An 18,042-nucleotide genomic window follows, 5' to 3' on the forward strand; every position below is an offset into this window, starting at 1 on the left:
CTGCCGAGTTCAGTCTTGCCAACTTTTGTAATACACTGTTCATTTGCTAATTTCACCAAGCAGGATTCATTTACTTTCACTTCACAATCATCTGCCAGTCAAAGACTTTGAAATTGTACAGAGGATTTTGCAAGACCATTATATGACACCTTTGACCCCCTTTTTTCGCCTTCTTCCAAGTCCTTCTGGTTATTGTAGTTTAAACAATCGGGTAATCGCCAGAGTTTCCTAAGTGAGCACCCACTCTGTTGCTGGTTTTCCCTCTACCTTCAATAGCTCTTTATGTTTTTACAGTTCAATTAGCTGCTTGCTACTTTTCGTTCAACACAGTTCGGTTTCTTATCGACTCTCCCCTCGACTCACCGGCTGTGATGAACTGCATGGCTTTATTCTCCTTCGAGACCAGGTTGGTACCAGCGTCTCTCCCTGGCTTGGTTATCAGCTCTCATGGGTCTCATGTACTATTGACATCTGCTGCAACACATGCTGGTTATTGTTTGTGGTCTTAAGATTCCTTCTGTGGAGGTTTCACAGGTCTTGAACGGAAAGGGCAAGGCTGTTTCTCTCCTTGTCACCCTCTCAGGGTGCGCTGTCATTCTCCTCCTCTTGAACAGCGTTGCTGAGTTAGCTCTCACGTCGTGCGCTTTGCCTTGCTCGACTTGTGCTCCACCTTTTATCCCTTTGGTGAAGGTAAAGGACCTTCAGGTGTGTGATTCTGGACAGTTGTCTGACTTTGCCTAGCCCTTGTATTGGGACATGTATTGGGATATGTCAGGTAAACGACTCTGATGTTAGTCTGTTGTCTTTCGTGTTGTGCAAAAGTGTTTGTGTCGGAAAAAAGGGGGCAGTGTTCTAGAATAACCTATGTGGTAGGATGGGGAAAAGCTGTTGAAAGAAGGGGGATACCATGTTTCACCAATAAGTGTCCCACTCCCCAAGGACCTCCCATCCAGGTGATCCTCCCTCACTGGACCACCCCCAGGAAATGGATCCAATAGTGATGGCCATGTCCTGGCCACCTGGATGACAGATCCCCGGGGACTAGTTAGGGAGACACCTTCAGGTTTCTCACAGTCCCCATCACAGTTAATGTCTATTGGCATGGTTGTTTTTTGCATCACTCAACCTAAGATGATGGAGTTGCAAACTAAAATAGATGCGCCTCACAGGATCCTCTGGTCATTTCAGCAGACAGGATTGCAAAATTATTCCTGCTTAGTACACAGTAATATTGCTTAATATAATAACAGGAAATGTTCTAGCAGCACATATCAAAATTTCCCCAAAACAGTACTGAGGCTATTGCTCCTATTACCAATCTTTCACTGTTCTGTTCTGGCTCAATCAGGTCCTTCCATTAGACTTATATAAGATGGTGGCTCTACCTCAAACCATTCCTGTTAAAAAGTTACCATTGTTTAGTCGATAAGCACAATTGCATCTTTCACATTGGAAGGCCTCCCATGTAGTCATGTAAACCAGCTTGACCAGTTCAGTACCCTTCCTTTTGATCTCTTTGTTGTCCACATCTGAATTGTTCTCCTCCAAATAGTCAAGTGCTGGATGTCAACAGGTAGGAGCCCACCAGGTCAAACCATAAACTTCAAAGGCTGGCTCAGTGACCATAATTGGTCTTTAGAGGAGAAGTTGTAGCCTGTTATATGTCCATGCATGACTCTTCCGTCTCAGTTCTTCACTAAAATCCTACACAAACACTATTGATTGGCACCTGCAGACGCTGCTTGCCACTTATTACTACATGCTGAGGACTAATATATTTTTGGTACTTTCAGATAGCCATACCTGTCTTTTGGATACCTCTGTTCCCTTTCTGGATAAGGCACATGGCAAATGCCAAGTAGCAGAGTGGCCCATTTGGATTGGCGGTGAGGACAGCAATAGCAAAGCTGGGATACAGTTTGTGTTCAGCAATTTGGCCCGTCCTAGTGGTGTGTGAGGAATCCAAATAATATTTGGAAGACTTGAATTAGGCGGAACCGGTGGAGCCCAACACTTGAGATCAGATGGGTCACAAGGCCAGTGCTAGGAGTCAGACTGTATGTTAATTTTCAATATTTTCATTTGAAGATATAATAATTCAATGTGTTCTTTATTTCGTTCAGGTAAGGGAACACTCTTGATTCAGAAAGCCTCCCTTTGAGCCAATGGTGTGATTTAAAATAACATTTTTGATTTAGGAAACATACTTTCCAATGGCAATTACTTAAGTGAGCCAAATCGGTTATCTGAAGGTACATTTACATAATGGTGGTGTGTAGTTACCCATCATTCATAGTAATAGGGAGATTGCTCCTCCAGTCTTCTTTTTTTTGACCCTGTGCGGATTGGGCAGAGTAAATAATCTAGATATGAGGCAAACTCAGAAATGTTACCTTGTCTACATCAAGGAGTTCCTCGATGCGCATGGCCTATGCACTTTACTATGGCTGGGGCACATGCATCAGGCAGAAAGGTATCCAATGTTTCTACATCCTTTTGGAAGACATCCTATGAAACCCAAAGCTCACTAAGAGGCTGCCAAACAGGGTTTACATGTCCCTTCCACCAGCCTAAGGGACATCTCTAAGCAAATGGCAAATACAGCAGTCTGAAAAGCAGCCCCATTATCTGCACTGTATGAATTTTGTAAGCATATGAAATTAAACTAATAAAAATAGAATTTGTATTGTAGTGCTGTACATAGAACATTAAGGCCTCATTTAGAGTTTGGCGGATGCTAATATCTGCTGGTTTTCCACCAGCGCAAAGAAGCCTATTTGAAGTTAGCATTACACTGGACCTCATCGCGTTTGGTAGTATTTCAGTGATAAATCTGCGTAAATACCACCAAACGGAATTACTTGTACTGCCACTTGGTCCCACGGATTTACTGCAGGATTGCAAGTGTTGTTAGGCGGTGAAAGTCCCCAGTTTTTGGAGTCCATAGGACTCCATAAGAATTTTGGCAGAATTACCATCCTAGTGTGTACATCAGTATCGTGATTCGCAGAACCTGCTCTACCAGTGGCACAGCAGGTTCAGAGGTCGTAGTTGCCCTCTTGACGGCTTACGTGACATCCAAGCGTCTGCAGTACAGGGGCTGCATTTAACATATGCATCTCTGTTCCAGAAACTGCACAACCTTGGTGATCCTGTTCTCGTGGCACAATAAACGATTAATATAAGCCATACCTGGGTTAAGGTATGGTGGCCAGCATCTCTCAGAGTTATCCCAGCCACTTTATATTGTTTTTGCACATGTGTCAGCCCTGTGGGCCAGTTCAGCTCTGGAAGGACTATGTGCATTCATCCCAGACAAATCCCACCGCTGTCCACTGACAGAACTGTAGTCTTGAGGGATTTATTATCTTTGTTCCATTGTAAGAGCAGGTAACACCCTTTTCCCACAGGACAGTTACTCCACAGGACGCTGGCCTGGGAACAGAAACCAAGAGGAATACCCATTTACAGCAAGCCAGGCCAGAGGGCTGCATTTCTATGGGCCATTGATCCTATTGTGAAGGAGAGGGGGTGGGGATAGGGTGGCCAGAAAGGGGTCTTTACAGTTTTGGGAGGGTTCTGCCAGTCTCATGAGGATAGCTCAGGGGCAAAGTGCTCCCCTTGGAAGCAAGACGAAATGGTGTTTGATCCACGGGTCCGCGCTTAGAAACCTCTGGGTATTAAGCATGTTATAAATAAACAATTACAATTATAATTGATTCGCTCTGCCTCGCTTTCTCTTTCCTGTCCAATGCACTTCCTCTGGAGCAAAGCACTTTGGGTGTGACATCATGAAGGCAAAGGACACCCTTTTCAAGATCAGGGATTGGACCCCTAAAGCAGGATGGCTTTAGTCCAATCAACCAGGGACTTTTGCCTATGAAGGAAGGTATCTCCCACCACTTCTTTACATTCTCTTGGGAATCATCTTGAGGTATCTTTGGATCATCACTTGACAAGATTGTGTTGGACTCTGCAGAGAGAGCAGTCATTTCCAAAGTCCAGTTGTGAGGTGATGGCAGGTGTTTCAGGGACAGAGGTAAGCTATGTCTCCTAACCATCCCCAGGGTCCATTGGGGGTGATTTGTGCTGGAACAGGCCCTGGCTCTCTGTGAGCCACAGTGATACCCAGGACCTACCCATGGTGCAGAACCCCTGCAGTGGAGCCGGAGAACAAGGACCCATCTTGTCTCCGAGTCCCTGGAGTGGGGCTCGCAGCAACCTACGAAGTGACCTGCTGCTGGAGCTGCTCTCTGCTAGCCACAGCGGTACCCGGGACCTCACTGTGTTTAAGGACCCCTGCAGTTGTGTGTTAGCCTCCCCGTATTTGGGAACATGATAAAAGGACCCGTCTCATCCCTGATCCCCTGGATTATGACTCACAGCACCCCACGAGCCAAAACAGCTGTGTTTTTCACTGTTTTGCAGTGTGTTTCAAGAATTAATCAACACATTTCAACCTGCAAGACCCACCTTTGCTACCTTTTGCTATCTCCCAATGTCAAGAAGGTACTGTTGACTGCTAACTGCCCCCATGGTCCATTTCTGGGAGCTAGTGACTGGTTTGGTCAATTTGAACCCTTTTTGCTCAGACGTACATGTCATTTTTAAAGAACATTGTTGAATTTGCTTGCCTTTCACCCATTACTAACTTCTCAGAGTGCTGCATCAACTATCTTGGCTTAGTTTGTGTTCTTTCTTCAGGGGTGGGTTTTGTGTAGCGTTTTTCGAGTTAATTGTTATTGTACAGGGTGTATTTAATTAAAGTGTATATATTTTGAAAGAGGCTTGTTTGGACATACTTTATTTTGGACTGTTATACTTTGCTGTTTGGGTCACTACTGAACCACATACAGACGCATCTTAAGAGTATAGCCTTCCCTCTGCCCACGTTACCACAAAAGGCGAAGGACATATATCTCTTGACTGTGCCTGTTTTACCTCCCTCTGCCCACGTTACCAGAAAAGGGGAAGGACGTATATCTCTTGACTGTGCCTGTTTTACCTCCCTCTGCCCACGTTACCAGAAAAGGCGAAGGACGTATATCTCTTGACTGTGCCTGTTTTACCTTTATGGTTGTGTTAGCCCTTTGTTTGTAAGAGTGTGAGGGCTGAGTAGGTATTTTAGCCTCTACTCATCCTCATCCTTGTACTTGTGCAGAATAGAAGTCAATTTGTCACAGTTGGATTGTATGAGCAGATGGAAAATGCAGGCTTGCTTTGTATGTATGTGCAGGTCAGAAGAACATGGGTTCTGCCTGGCCTGTTCTTGGGTGATTTGTGTCAAGGACAATTGAGGTATCTGAATCCAGAAGGAAGCTTTGTGTGTCCATACTGTGTGGGTGTATTGGTTGGGACTCTGTTCTGCAAGTTGTTGGGAGACATATGGAGTTCTGCATTTTTTGGGCACTCATTGACAGGGGTGTACAATGGCTTCGTCAGTGTGCAAGTATAATGTGGAACATAGAGGGAAAGTGATTGCGAGGGAAACAAGCATTTGATTCCCCAATGGGCCTTCTGAGCATTTAATTCATGGTGTGTTTGAAGTGCCATAGTTTGGCTGTTCTGTTGAAGAAAACTGATCCTTTGTGTTTTTTTCTGATATATGGTGGAATTTTTAGGAATATGTCGCTGATGGATCGTAGTTGCCTCGTCTGTTGGTGTGGGGTGAATTTTCTTTGGATGATTTCTGTTCAATGGCACTGTAAGGTGTAGTGGGCAATGCAAATCACTGCGCAGTTTTTTCTTTTATATGACTGGACCAGTGGAATGTTCATAATGTTGGAGACATTTGTTCTCTTCGGTTGTGTCTATTAGAATTCATGTGGCTGTATTCTGTACTCCTCGTAGTTCCTTTACTAGATGTTTCATGATGTTTAGGTAAATGTTCTTGACAAAGTTGATTCTTGATTGAACTAGTGGCTTGACCGCAAAGGTTCTGTGTGGGAAAAGGAGGCAGAACGTTATTTGTCTGATTGAATGTAGGACGTCCAAACGCTAATTAACCACAGTGTTTTTGTTGTTCCAGGTTAAGCCTTCTGGTTAAGTCTTTCCAGCCCTGGACCAAGCAAGGGTGACGACCTCCCTCAAACCGGACCAGAGACAGTCCCCATGAGAAACAACAGGCCAGCTGGTAGGAAAGGGCTTTACTCCTCAAAATAAACTTGCTGTTAACAGGAGATGTGTTACCCAATGAGTATTTAGATTACCAATAGACACAGACACCAGACTGAATTGAATAGGGATCCCAAAACACATAGGCCCTCATTAGGACCCTGGCGGAGTGGGTTTCCGCCAGCGGTATTCGCGGCGGACCCGTCCGCCCTACTACGAGTTCCCGTAGCGCCATGGCGCCGTTTTCCGCCTGGTTTTACCAGGCGGAGAAAACCATGGCGCTACGGGACCTCGTTGTTAATTACGCCACCGTATTTTACGGTGGCGTAATTAACTCCTTCCCCACTCCCATTATACCCTATGGGGCAAGAATGGGAATGGGGAAGGGCAGAATGGGGATTGGGGATTTACCGCTCCGCCAAGGTCGGCATGGGGTGGTAAATCCGCCAACCCCCATGGCGCTATCGACGGCTTTCCGCCGTGCTTCGCGGTGCATTTAGCACCGCGAAATCCGCCAGGGTCGTAATGAGGGCCATATACTTTTAAAACCCTTCCCCCGCCTCTCTCCTAAGATTCCCTTGGCGAGAGCACTAACTAAATGAGGACCCGCTATGTCAGCTCACCCTTCCTTGGAGGGGTTATGTAGACCGTTGGGGTGAGTCTGACGCAACATATCCCTTATCTAAACTCGGGTACCACCCACATGGAGTGTGAGTGTAAGTGTGGGGTCTCGGTGGGCAGTCCCACCTCCCTAGGTGGCCACAGGCAGACCGCCAGACTATCCCGCTACCTCATATTAGGGTACCTCCACTCTACCTCCTTTTTCTCTATCTAATTTCCTTACATATACTTAACATCCTACCCTTACTTAACGTTAACCCTACATAACATTCCTCTAATGCTTCCTCAAACTCTACTTCTCGCCCTACATTCTACTTAACATTTAATAATTAATTAAATATATACATATAAATACACATAGATAAATACATTTACATACAACATATAAACACTATGGGCCTCATCATGAGTTCGCCGGTATTCCAGCTGTGATACCACCCAACTGTAATTGTATTAGCACCAGCTGGTCCGTTGTTATTAGCGTTGGATCATGGGTTGGGCGTTAACGGTAAATCCCCATTCCCCATTGGGTGCATAGGACCCAATACAGCATTTTTGGCACAAATATCGTGCTCTAACGCAACCGGCGGTAACTGCACCGAAAACAGGCATAACATGGGATTTTCACCTCCTGCAAAAAGACCATTTAGCACCCAACTCATGACATAGGGCCTCATCATAGGGCCTGCTGCAGTCCGTCACCCCCTTCACAGTACCTTAAGCTCTGTATATAGTATCTCTGGTGCTATGAAGGGCTGGTTGCCATGTTGGTAGCAGAGCTGGCTTCAGGGCTAGTTGCAGGGTGGCTGGCGGCCTGTCTCCCAATTATAGATGGGAGCATGACACCTCTTATTTCTCCAGGGTGGACCCGTTCACCACCCACACTCATTGCCTGCACAGCTCATGCTCTGTTTCTTTTCTGGGCATCCCCCTGCATGAATGGGAGTCTGCTTGCCATCACCGCCACTCCCCACCTCCCTTTGTACTGTTCTGGGTGGACCCGTTGGCATGGGGGCCGCCTGCGATCAATGCCACACTTGCTGCCCTTTTTGAAACTTATGGATGGGCCCCCTTATGCTGGGGGGGCCCACTGGCTTGCACCACTGTATGTTCAAAATCTTTGGGGCGGCCCCCTTGACGTGGGGGCCGCCACACAACACCACTGTGGCCTGCGGCTGTGATATTGACTTCAGGCAGCATCCCCTGTGACACATTCACTGCCACTCCCAGTGCCATTTTTATCATCAGGTGGTCTCCCCATGGCAAAGCGGATGCTGCCACTGTCACTGCTGTGAACCTGCGGGCTGTTGGGCTTCTTGCTCCATGCCACCCAGGGCTTTCCTTCACCCGAGCTGCCCAGTAGAGCAGCCCATGACTTCCTCCAGAGCTGCCCCTGGCCAACAGCTCAGCCCCACGGTTAATGACCTGGAGTCTACCCCCACACGTGCTGCCCTGCACTCTGGTTTTTTGGTGCTCTGCAGAGGTTGCCTGAAGCAGTAGCCTCCCAAGGAGCTATTTTTCGTGTAGTTCTCTGCCTTGTGCTTCATTTCTCTTTCTACCTTAGCAGTCACTTTTCTTTTCATAATCACTTTAGGATTGTTTTCTCCCCTGTCCAGCCCATTAGTGGGAAGGGGAGTTCTGTTACATTGTCTTTTCTTTCTCTTACATGTTCCATCCAGCTCACTAGTCCAGTTCAAGTACATACACACTGTAGGGGTGCAGAAGGCGGAGACTGACACACAGGTGCAATGATGACTGTTATAAACTTTTATTTGAGAAAATAAAGATGAAACCTAACTTCCCCATCTCTAAGAAGGGGTTCCCTGCCTCAACTAAAATACCAAAGGTGTTGTCAGAATGTCCATATAAATCAAATAGTCCACCGTCCTGTGTCAAAACTCTACTTCTTTCCTTTACACTTGAACCTAAACTACTGATAAAGTAATTGTTCTAGGTCCCTTCTTCTGGACTGGCAATACAAGTTCACTCTCGGAATTTGGCTTTTCTTAGGGGAATGGCTCCCTTTTCCAGTTCAAAACTGTTCTCCAGCACAAAAAAGGTAAAGTTCAAACACTTTTACTTGGCAGCCACACTGCCTATGTTCTTGCACTCTGCCTCAGCAAGTCTTTATAATACTGGCTACCAGGAGAATGACTCCATCCTCCTGGTATCTTAATTTAGCATTTCAACACAGCCCGGGGGAATTGCCTCCCATACCCTGGTTACCAGGAGAATGACTCCCTTCTCCTGGCATCTGGGCTTCACAGTTCAATACAACCAGGGGGAATGACTCCTTTCCCCCGCCCTATGTTCTCTTGGTAGCACAGTTCAACAACACCAGGGGTAATGACACCCTTCTCTGGTCTTTCTTTCACTTTTATAACACAGTTCTGCAACTCTAGGGGGAACGGCTCCCTTCCCCTGGCTTCTCTCTCACTTTGGTAACACAGTTCAACAACACCAGGGGGACTGACTCCTTTCCCCTGGCTTCTCTTTTACTTTGGTAACACAGTTCAACAACATCAGGGCGGGGGTGGGGGAATCTCTTTCCTTGGCTGGGGCCTCCCTCTGGAACAGCCTCCCTGCCTCTCAAACTTCAGCAGAACCACCTCCGGTTCCAGAAGCAACTCAAGGCCTTCCTTTTCACTTTCGCTTTTTCTCTTCCTCTTCCCTGCTAATGTCCCCGATAGCTCCGCACAGTGGTCACCTAGCCACCGCTGAACTCACGCCCAGGCTCCTGCATGTCCAGTTGCCATTGCACTGCCTCCGGCTCCCTCAGCACTTAAGCGTCTGTATCTGTAACCCTACAGTCCCTTCTTTTTGCACTTAAGAGCGCCACCATCTGGAAGCACTTATTGAGTCACCTGCACTTCTCCTCGCCCTCAGCCCCCTTTGGCACTTCTTCCCTCCCCTCTTCCCACCACTTGCGCATCCTGAATGACACAAAGCCTAGTAGGATCGTTGTTTGTTCTCCTTCTGTTTCCCCTTCCTTGTCTACTTGTGTGCAGGCGCGTTATAAATGACTTACCATATCAGGGGGAATGACTCCCTTTCCCTGGCTTCGCCTTTTCTTTCAGGCTTCTCAACAACAGAGTTCATATATTGATAGGGTCCTCGACCCGGGTCCCTCCCCTGTGGATCACTTGGTGCACTGCCCTGCCAAGTACTGCCGCAGAAGAGAAGTGCTACCTTTTATTTCTTTTAACCCGTTTTAACAACCCTTTTTATCTGCATATTTGAATAATTGTGATTGTAGGAATTAATTCGATTGTGCTTAGAAAATTCGATGTGAAACTGAAATAAGTTTATAATTTGAATTCTGCTCTGCTCTGTGTGCCTTTTCGCCGTGAAAGCGCATTTAGAAGCTGTGTTAAGGGCGTTAGCAGCTTCCACTCGTTTTCTGAGAGGAAACTGCAAGGAACTACAAATCCCATCTCGTTTGTAGTCCTGACGTGTATTTAACCTCACGTCAGGCGTGTAAGCACCGGCGCGTAGGGGCCGGTTTGCTTCGGTTCGCTACAGGTGAGTGCATAGCATAGCAATTTCCATATTTTGTCTATCCTCTGTATGATATTAGTAATCAGTAATTAGATCAGATATTATCTATGCCTGCAAAAGACCACACCCAAATATAACTTGTATCTATGATTCAAAGGAATCGTAGATTACAGCTACAGGCAGAAGCCAACTGTTCTCTCAAAAAGGACTACTCCTCTCATACCACACTTGGTGGAGTAAGTGACTATGTTCTCTCTAGTACAACATGTGAGCACCTTATTACTAAACCAGCTGACTGTGATAACACAGACAAGCCACAAGGGGAACACACACCAACAAGTGTAAATAAACAACACCCTCCAACCCATACAAATGGCAACACTCTCAAATGCGGCCTCTTGAGCACACGTTCCATGGTACTACACGCAACTAAGATTGCTGACAACATCATACATAATAACTATGATCTCCTTGTCCTAACTGAGACATGGCTTCATGACACAGCTTTGCATGCTATAGCTCTTGCTACTCCAGCAGGATATAAATGCTTACATGCTGACCGCAAGTCCGGACCCGGAGGTGGGGTTGCGATTATTTTTAAATCTTCTTTAGATTTTTATATATCATCTCCCCCTCAACTTGATTCATGCAAAGCAATTCAACTTAAACTTAATACGGACACAACTCACTCTCTGAGCCTTATAATTATCTATAGATCCCCTAGAGAAACTCCTCTCTTTGAGGAACAACTGTTAGCTCTCATAGGAAGTATATGTAAAATTAATACTGCTGCTGCTATTTTAGGAGATTTCAACCTATGGGCAAACAACCTTTACGACACAGAAGTCCAATCCCTTCTTCAAACACTCTCCTCCATTGGGTTTGTACAGTCAGTGGATAAACCTACCCACAAAGCTGGAAACACACTTGATTGGATTCTTACTAGGAATATTACACCCAGTGTAACTAACATAGATCCATGCCCATGGTCCGACCACCTCCTGGTGCACTTCGTACTAGCACTAAAATTTAACTTGACCCCGATAAAAACCAGTAGTATAACTGAATCACGTAATATAAAAAATATTACAGTTGAAACTTTTAAAACTACCATACAGCCCCTGCTACCCCCTCTGGGAGGTAACTTATCATTGGAAGACTTTACCATTGCCTTCAGAAACGCAACCAACAAGGCCTTTGATATCCTTGCCCCCCTTCGACAGAAGAAAAGTAAGAAGAAGCAAGGCTTTAAACTTCAGCTCACGCCCGATATAATCTCTGCCAGAAAAAACAAACGGAGATGCGAACGCCAGTGGCGTAACCACCCGTCCCCCTCCACCCTACTGACCTATCAAGTCGCAGCCAGAGAATACAAACATTTTGTGCTGGAGGCCAAACAACTGTCTCTTAATGAAAGAATTGAAAAAGCTGCAATAAAATCCAAAGAACTCTTTACAGTCCTCAATGAACTTAAAAACCCCAACACTGAACATAGGCTCATCATAAACAATGAATGGTGCCAAAACATACTCGATAGTTTCACTCACAAAACTGAACTCCATCAAGGACGCATTAGGGATAAAATTGAGTCTCAGTGGCTAACTGAATTATCACTACCCTCTCTTCCAGAACCCCCGCATCATGGTATAAAACCTTTCTCCTTTACTAGCATGACAGAGTCAGAGGTTCTAGCGATCATTGAAGGCCTTAAACCTACATCATGTAAGGGAGATATTTTTCCCACCACACTTTTTAAGGAATTCGCTGATACCCTCACCCCATGGGTAACAGAACTCAACCGCTCTTTTCAGGAAGCTGTTGTTCCTATCAGTATAAAGGAGGCATGGATCACCCCTCTACTTAAGAAGGATAATCTTGACCCCCTGCTTCCTGAGAATCATCGTCCAATCACGAATGTTCCTTTTATACTTAAAATATTGGACAAAATAGCTTATGTACAGCTGGAGAAATTTGTCGAAAATAATAACATTCTGGCCAGGGAACAGTCCGGTTTTAGAGCCAATCATGGAACAGAGACGGGACTGCTAGATCTTAAGGCCAATATAACAGAAATACCTGAGGAGGGTATCTCTGCGCTGTTGCTCCTGCTGGATCTTTCCTCTGCGTTCGACTTGGTCGACCACAAACTACTAACTGAAAGACTCCAAAAAACCGGCTTATGCGCTCCTGCAGCAGTTCGCTGGCTAAAATCCTTCCTGGGCCCCAGGAATGCATGTGTCGCGAAGGGATCTTTTAAATCTTTAAAAATTCCTGTGATATGTGGTGTCCCTCAGGGATCGTGCTTATCCCCACTACTTTTTAATATTTACATTAAATGCCTATGTGATCTGCTAAAATCAACGGGCATACAATTTTCTAACTATGCCGACGACACGCAGATAGTGATTAAACTATCTGGGGTCTACAAGGACGATCTAGCTACTGTAAATGAAATCTATGATACCATTCAAAAATGGATGTGTCTTAACTCTCTTGCCCTAAATGACAAAAAAACAGAGCTGCTGGTTATTAGTACAGCGTTTAGGCTTAAAAATATGGAGCCAGATTACACTGCTTTTGTAATTGGCGGAAACAACATTCACGTATCAGGCTCCGTAAAGACACTGGGAGTTTACTTTGATACTTATATGACCTTTCAGAAGCATGTATCTTACCTCAAGTCATCATGCAGCTTTTTCACACATCTCCTGTGGTAAATAAGACTATATTTGTCCAAAGCCAATAGAGCATCCATTGCAGCAGCCATAGTCAATACCAAGCTAGACTACTGCAATAGCCTCCTGATAGGCACTTCAAAAAGAAATATTAAGAGTCTCCAAACTATACAGAATGGAGCTGTTCGAGCTGTATGTGGCCTAAGTCGTCAAACTCACATTACAGAGCACCGCAACAAGTTACACTGGCTCTCTATTAAGCAGCGCCTCAAATTCAAAGGTTTAGTAATAGTCTTTAAATGCCTCTTAGGCAAAGCCCCGGAATATCTGAAAACTAGGCTCCAGATAGTGCCTCCTAAGCGTACACTACGCTCAAACAGTCTTCTGCTATTGGCGCAACCACGTACCCTCTTGAAGAAACTGGGTGAAGCAAGTTTTGTGGCCTGGGGCCCTAAGAACTGGAACACAATCCCTCTTCATCTTATACAGTCCACGACACTGCAACAATTCAGAAAACGTCTTAAGACCTTTCTTTTTGATGCTTAAATCCCCCCCTGGTGCCGTAAGTTTCACTGGCTACCCCTCAGGACCTGTGAGTCGCCATGACCCATGGCGGCTACCCTCTTCTCTCCTTTCTGGAACTTTAGTGTTATGTGTTTGTATTTGTTCATGTAAGCGCCCTGAGACCTTTGGGTGAGTGATTGCGCTATGTAAGAAATTCCTTTGTTAGTTAGTTAGTTTCCTCCTGTTTTGGGTGCCGGCCCCAGACCCGTACTTCTATGCTTATTTCCTCTGCAGACTTGGATTACTCTCCTGCCAGGTACTCCCACAAGAAACATGACTTGTGTTCTCTTTGTGATATGTGCTTTTAAAGTTGGGGGCCTGATCCATACCCCTGTTGGGGAACCACTTCACTTTATGGCTCTCCCCGCTTCTCTATAGCTCATGGTTCATATCCCAGCCCATGAGTTCTAGATCTCTTCTTTTTATATGTTTGTGCAGTAATCCAAACCTCTGGTACTCCCACCGGCCAGCCCTTTCACTCCTGTACCTTTCGGGACTTCTCTCGTGGGCTGCGGTCTATCTCTGGGTTTGCCTTCACTTGATTCAAGTCTCTCTGGGCTTCTGCAGGCTTCTCAAGCACTGCGGCTGCTCTGCAGCTTCTGGCCTTCTGCAGTTTGCGTACCCATTACAGACCGCTTGGTTCAACTCGCCTGAGAGGTTGAGGTACTGCTTTGCCAAGGGGTCTTTCAGTGACGGACCCGCTGGGGATGCCGTCTGGGCCTCTTCGGCGCCCCAGACTGCAACCACTTGAACTTCCCGCGCAGAGCAGCTTCCTGGTCCACGGTTCCTCCCAAGATGGCTCAGCAACATTGTAAGTCCTTTGTCACTTCTTATCTGATCTGGCGGTGGATAACTAAAATGCAGTCAAGTTACATGGAGCTTTCTCAATAGGCCTGCACCTCCTCCTCATCCCAGTACTCATCTGATATGCTCCCTTTTGGTCATCTCTAATCTTCCTCGTCTCAGTATCTCAGAGGCTGACAGATTTACAAAAGTACCATATACTTATTGGTAAAGGGTTTTGGATCTATTGGATATGGAGGTGTGTAGGGTGTTGGGTGAGGGATGTCATACTGCGTCCTCTCGAGATGTTCTGCCTTGGCCCCAGAGGGGAGGCCTCTTCCCATGAGATCCTCCCGCGGAGTACCACCTGCAGGGGAACTATCAGCTTCACCACCCTGGCCTTATGGGAAGTGGCTCCCCCCTGGGGAGAAATGAAGACATCTTAGGGTTCGGTACAAAACACACACACGCAGATATAAATTAAATGACACAATACAGTTAATAACATACTTTTATTACCCTTTTATCTGTGTCTTTATTTCAAGGCTACCTTAGGGGACGAGCATGCAGCCCATGATAACAGTTCCCTTTGGGGCAGCGGCTTCAAATGCCCATCCGGGCCGGCTATGGGATTACTTTGTGAGGAGAAGTGTTAGGGAGGGCAAATCAAGATTTCAGTTTTGTTCGGGTTGAGTTTCTGTGTGTTTTTGGCCAGCCATGAGTTTACTTTAGGGAGTCATCTTTTGATGACAGTGTTTGTGTCTTTCGTAGTTGTGAGTTTCAAGATTATCTGAGGGTTGTCTGCATAGCTGTAGCTAGAGCGCCGAATGTCTTAAGGAGTCTCATGAGTGAGGCCAAGCATATGTTAAAGAGAAAACATGATATGTTTAATCCTTTATTCCACAGGTTATCTTGCATGTGTTCAATCTTTAGAGCAGTTGCCGGGTAGTTTGTGTTTTGTCTGTTAGGAATGAGGTCATTGGAATACTGCGTTGCCCAGCACTGTGTTTTCTGCTGTCTTTAAATTACTGATGGGTCGCTTGTTGTGCCAACTCTGTGCAGATGTCTAGAGATGTGTGATGGCTGAATTGATGTTGGCATCGATGTCGATCTTTAAGTCGTTCCATATGGACAGAAGCTTTGCTTCTCTCCCTCTCAACGGCATGAAGCCTATTTGGGTGTAGTCCAGGATGTTGTTTCGAGTCGACATGTTCCGAGGTCCATTGTATACGTAGGTCTTCATGATTTTTGCAACAAATGCCATGTTGCAGATCAGATGATGGTTTGCAGAGCGTTTATGATTTCCTGTCTTGCTTTTGAGCACCTTTACCAAGATTACTGCCCCCTCCAACCCACACCACATACCTGCTATTTTTTTATTGAATCCTCATTTCTTCCTGAAATCTCAGACTTTAAGAGTGGTCTGGTGGAAGGGCACGAGTTACTGCTGCCTCATTCCCTTCTTCAGGAACTACTGTGAATAAATGGGTATGCTCTGAACCAACCTGGTAGCAAAACCCCTTCCTTTCTCGGTAGCAGTGTCCTCAGTAAAGTGTCTATTGTGAATGAGCCATGCTTTATGAATGAGCCATGCTTTATGAATGGATGTTTACTTCAACCCTGGGTGAAAGATAAGTCGGCTGATGGCTGGGTGTCCACCCAGAATAAATCATTGTGTCAGAGGCTGCTTCCTTCTTCCTTACACTGCTGTCTTCTGCAAAGTGTGCTATCTGAGGTAGAACTGGACCTCCTTTCTGCTACAGTCGACGTCTCAGTGAACAAGTAGAGCTGAAGAGCTGGATTGTGCTTGCTTGCTCATATAATCCCAAGTAGGTGATGTGGACTGGGTGAGGGCATGTATCGTGTATCTGTTTTAGCTGGGCAGGTTGGCAAAAACGGGATTGTGGCAGCCAGAGAGGAGTTAATACCTGTATCTGAAAGCATTCAAGCTCCTATCCACCGCGGAACACGCCTCAAACACCAGTGATGCTATACGAAGAAAAGACTGCATCACCACTATTCAGCCAGCTAAATGGCATTACGACTGAGGCAGACAGTGGACGTAAAGACGCTCGCCTTAGATCAGGGGTGCACAACTGATTTTGACAGAGGGCCGAAAGTACCTTACATGAGGGCTATAGTGGGCCGAAAAGTAAAAGTGGGCGGGGCAGTAGGCGGGACATGTCAGGAGGCTTTTTCAACCCCCAATTTGTATTAAACACATGGAAAAAGATATGTTTTTGAGGGGTAACGATTTTTATTGCATTTCAAACTTACATTTTGTACTACACATTTTCCATTGCTATCATTTATTTCGATTTAGTTATTGTATATCGTCTGTTTAATTAAATAATATATATTTTATTGACCCTTGATTGGACATTCCGTTATTTTGGACTGCTATAGTTTGCTGTTTGGGTTACCCAAGAGGAGTATGGCCTTTGTTGAGTCAGGTTTCCTCAAAAAAGCAAAGGATGTACATCTCCTAACTGTGCCTGTTTTAGCTTTATTATTGAGTTCACTCTTGGAGTGCAACACTATGCCCCATGGCTCCCATCCCCAAACAAACACTATGCCCCATGGCCCCCTCACCCCCAACCAAACACTATGCCCCATGGCCCCTTCACCCCCAACCAAACACTATGCCCCATGGGCCCCTCACCCCCAACCAAACACTATGCCCCATGGCCCTCACCCCCCAAGCAAACACTATGCCCCCTGTCCCTCACCCCCCAAGCAAACACTATGCCCCCTGTCCCACACCCCCAACCAAACACTATGCCCCATGGCCCCCTCACCCCAACCAAACACTATGCCCCATGGCCCCCTCACCCCCAACCAAACACTATGCCCCATGGCCCCCTCACCCCCCTAACCCCCAACCAAACACTATGCCCCATGGCTCCCACCTCCAACCAAACACTATGCCCCCTGTCCCTCACCCCCCAAGCAAACACTATGCCCCCTGTCTCTCACCGCCAACCAAACACTATGCCCCATGGCCCCCTCACCCCCAACCAAACACTATGCCCCATGGCCCCCACCCCCAACCAAACACTATGCCCCCTGTCCCTCACCGCCAACCAAACACTATGCCCCATGGCTCCCAACCCCAAGCAAACACTATGCCCCCTGTCCCTCACCCCCAACCAAACACTATGCCCCATGGGCCCCTCACCCCCAACCAAACACTATGCCCCATGGCTCCCACCCCAACCAAACACTATGGCCCATGGCCCTCACCCCCCAAGCAAACACTATGCCCCCTGTCCCTCACCCCCCAAGCAAACACTATGCCCCCTGTCCCTCATCCCCAACCAAACACTATGCCCCATGGCCCCCTCACCCCAACCAAACACTATGCCCCATGGCCCCCTCACCCCCAACCAAACACTATGCCCCATGGCCCCCTCACCCCCCTAACCCCCAACCAAACACTATGCCCCATGGCCCCCACCCCCAACCAAACACTATGCCCCCTGTCCCTCACACCCCAAGCAAACACTATGCCCCCTGTCCCTCACCCCCCAAGCAAACACTATGCCCCCTGTCCCTCACCTCCAACCAAACACTATGCCCCCTGTCCCTCACCGCCAACCAAACACTATGCCCCATGGCCCCCTCACCCCCAACCAAACACTATGCCCCCTGTCCCTCACCGCCAACCAAACACTATGCCCCATGGCCCCCTCACCCCAACCAAACACTATGCCCCATGGCCCCCACCCCCAACCAAACACTATGCCCCCTGTCCCTCACCGCCAACCAAACACTATGCCCCATGGCC

The sequence above is a fragment of the Ambystoma mexicanum genome, chromosome 8, assembly GCF_040938575.1.
Source record: "Ambystoma mexicanum isolate Mex_15411 chromosome 8, UKY_AmexF1_1, whole genome shotgun sequence".
NCBI lineage: Eukaryota > Metazoa > Chordata > Amphibia > Caudata > Ambystomatidae > Ambystoma > Ambystoma mexicanum.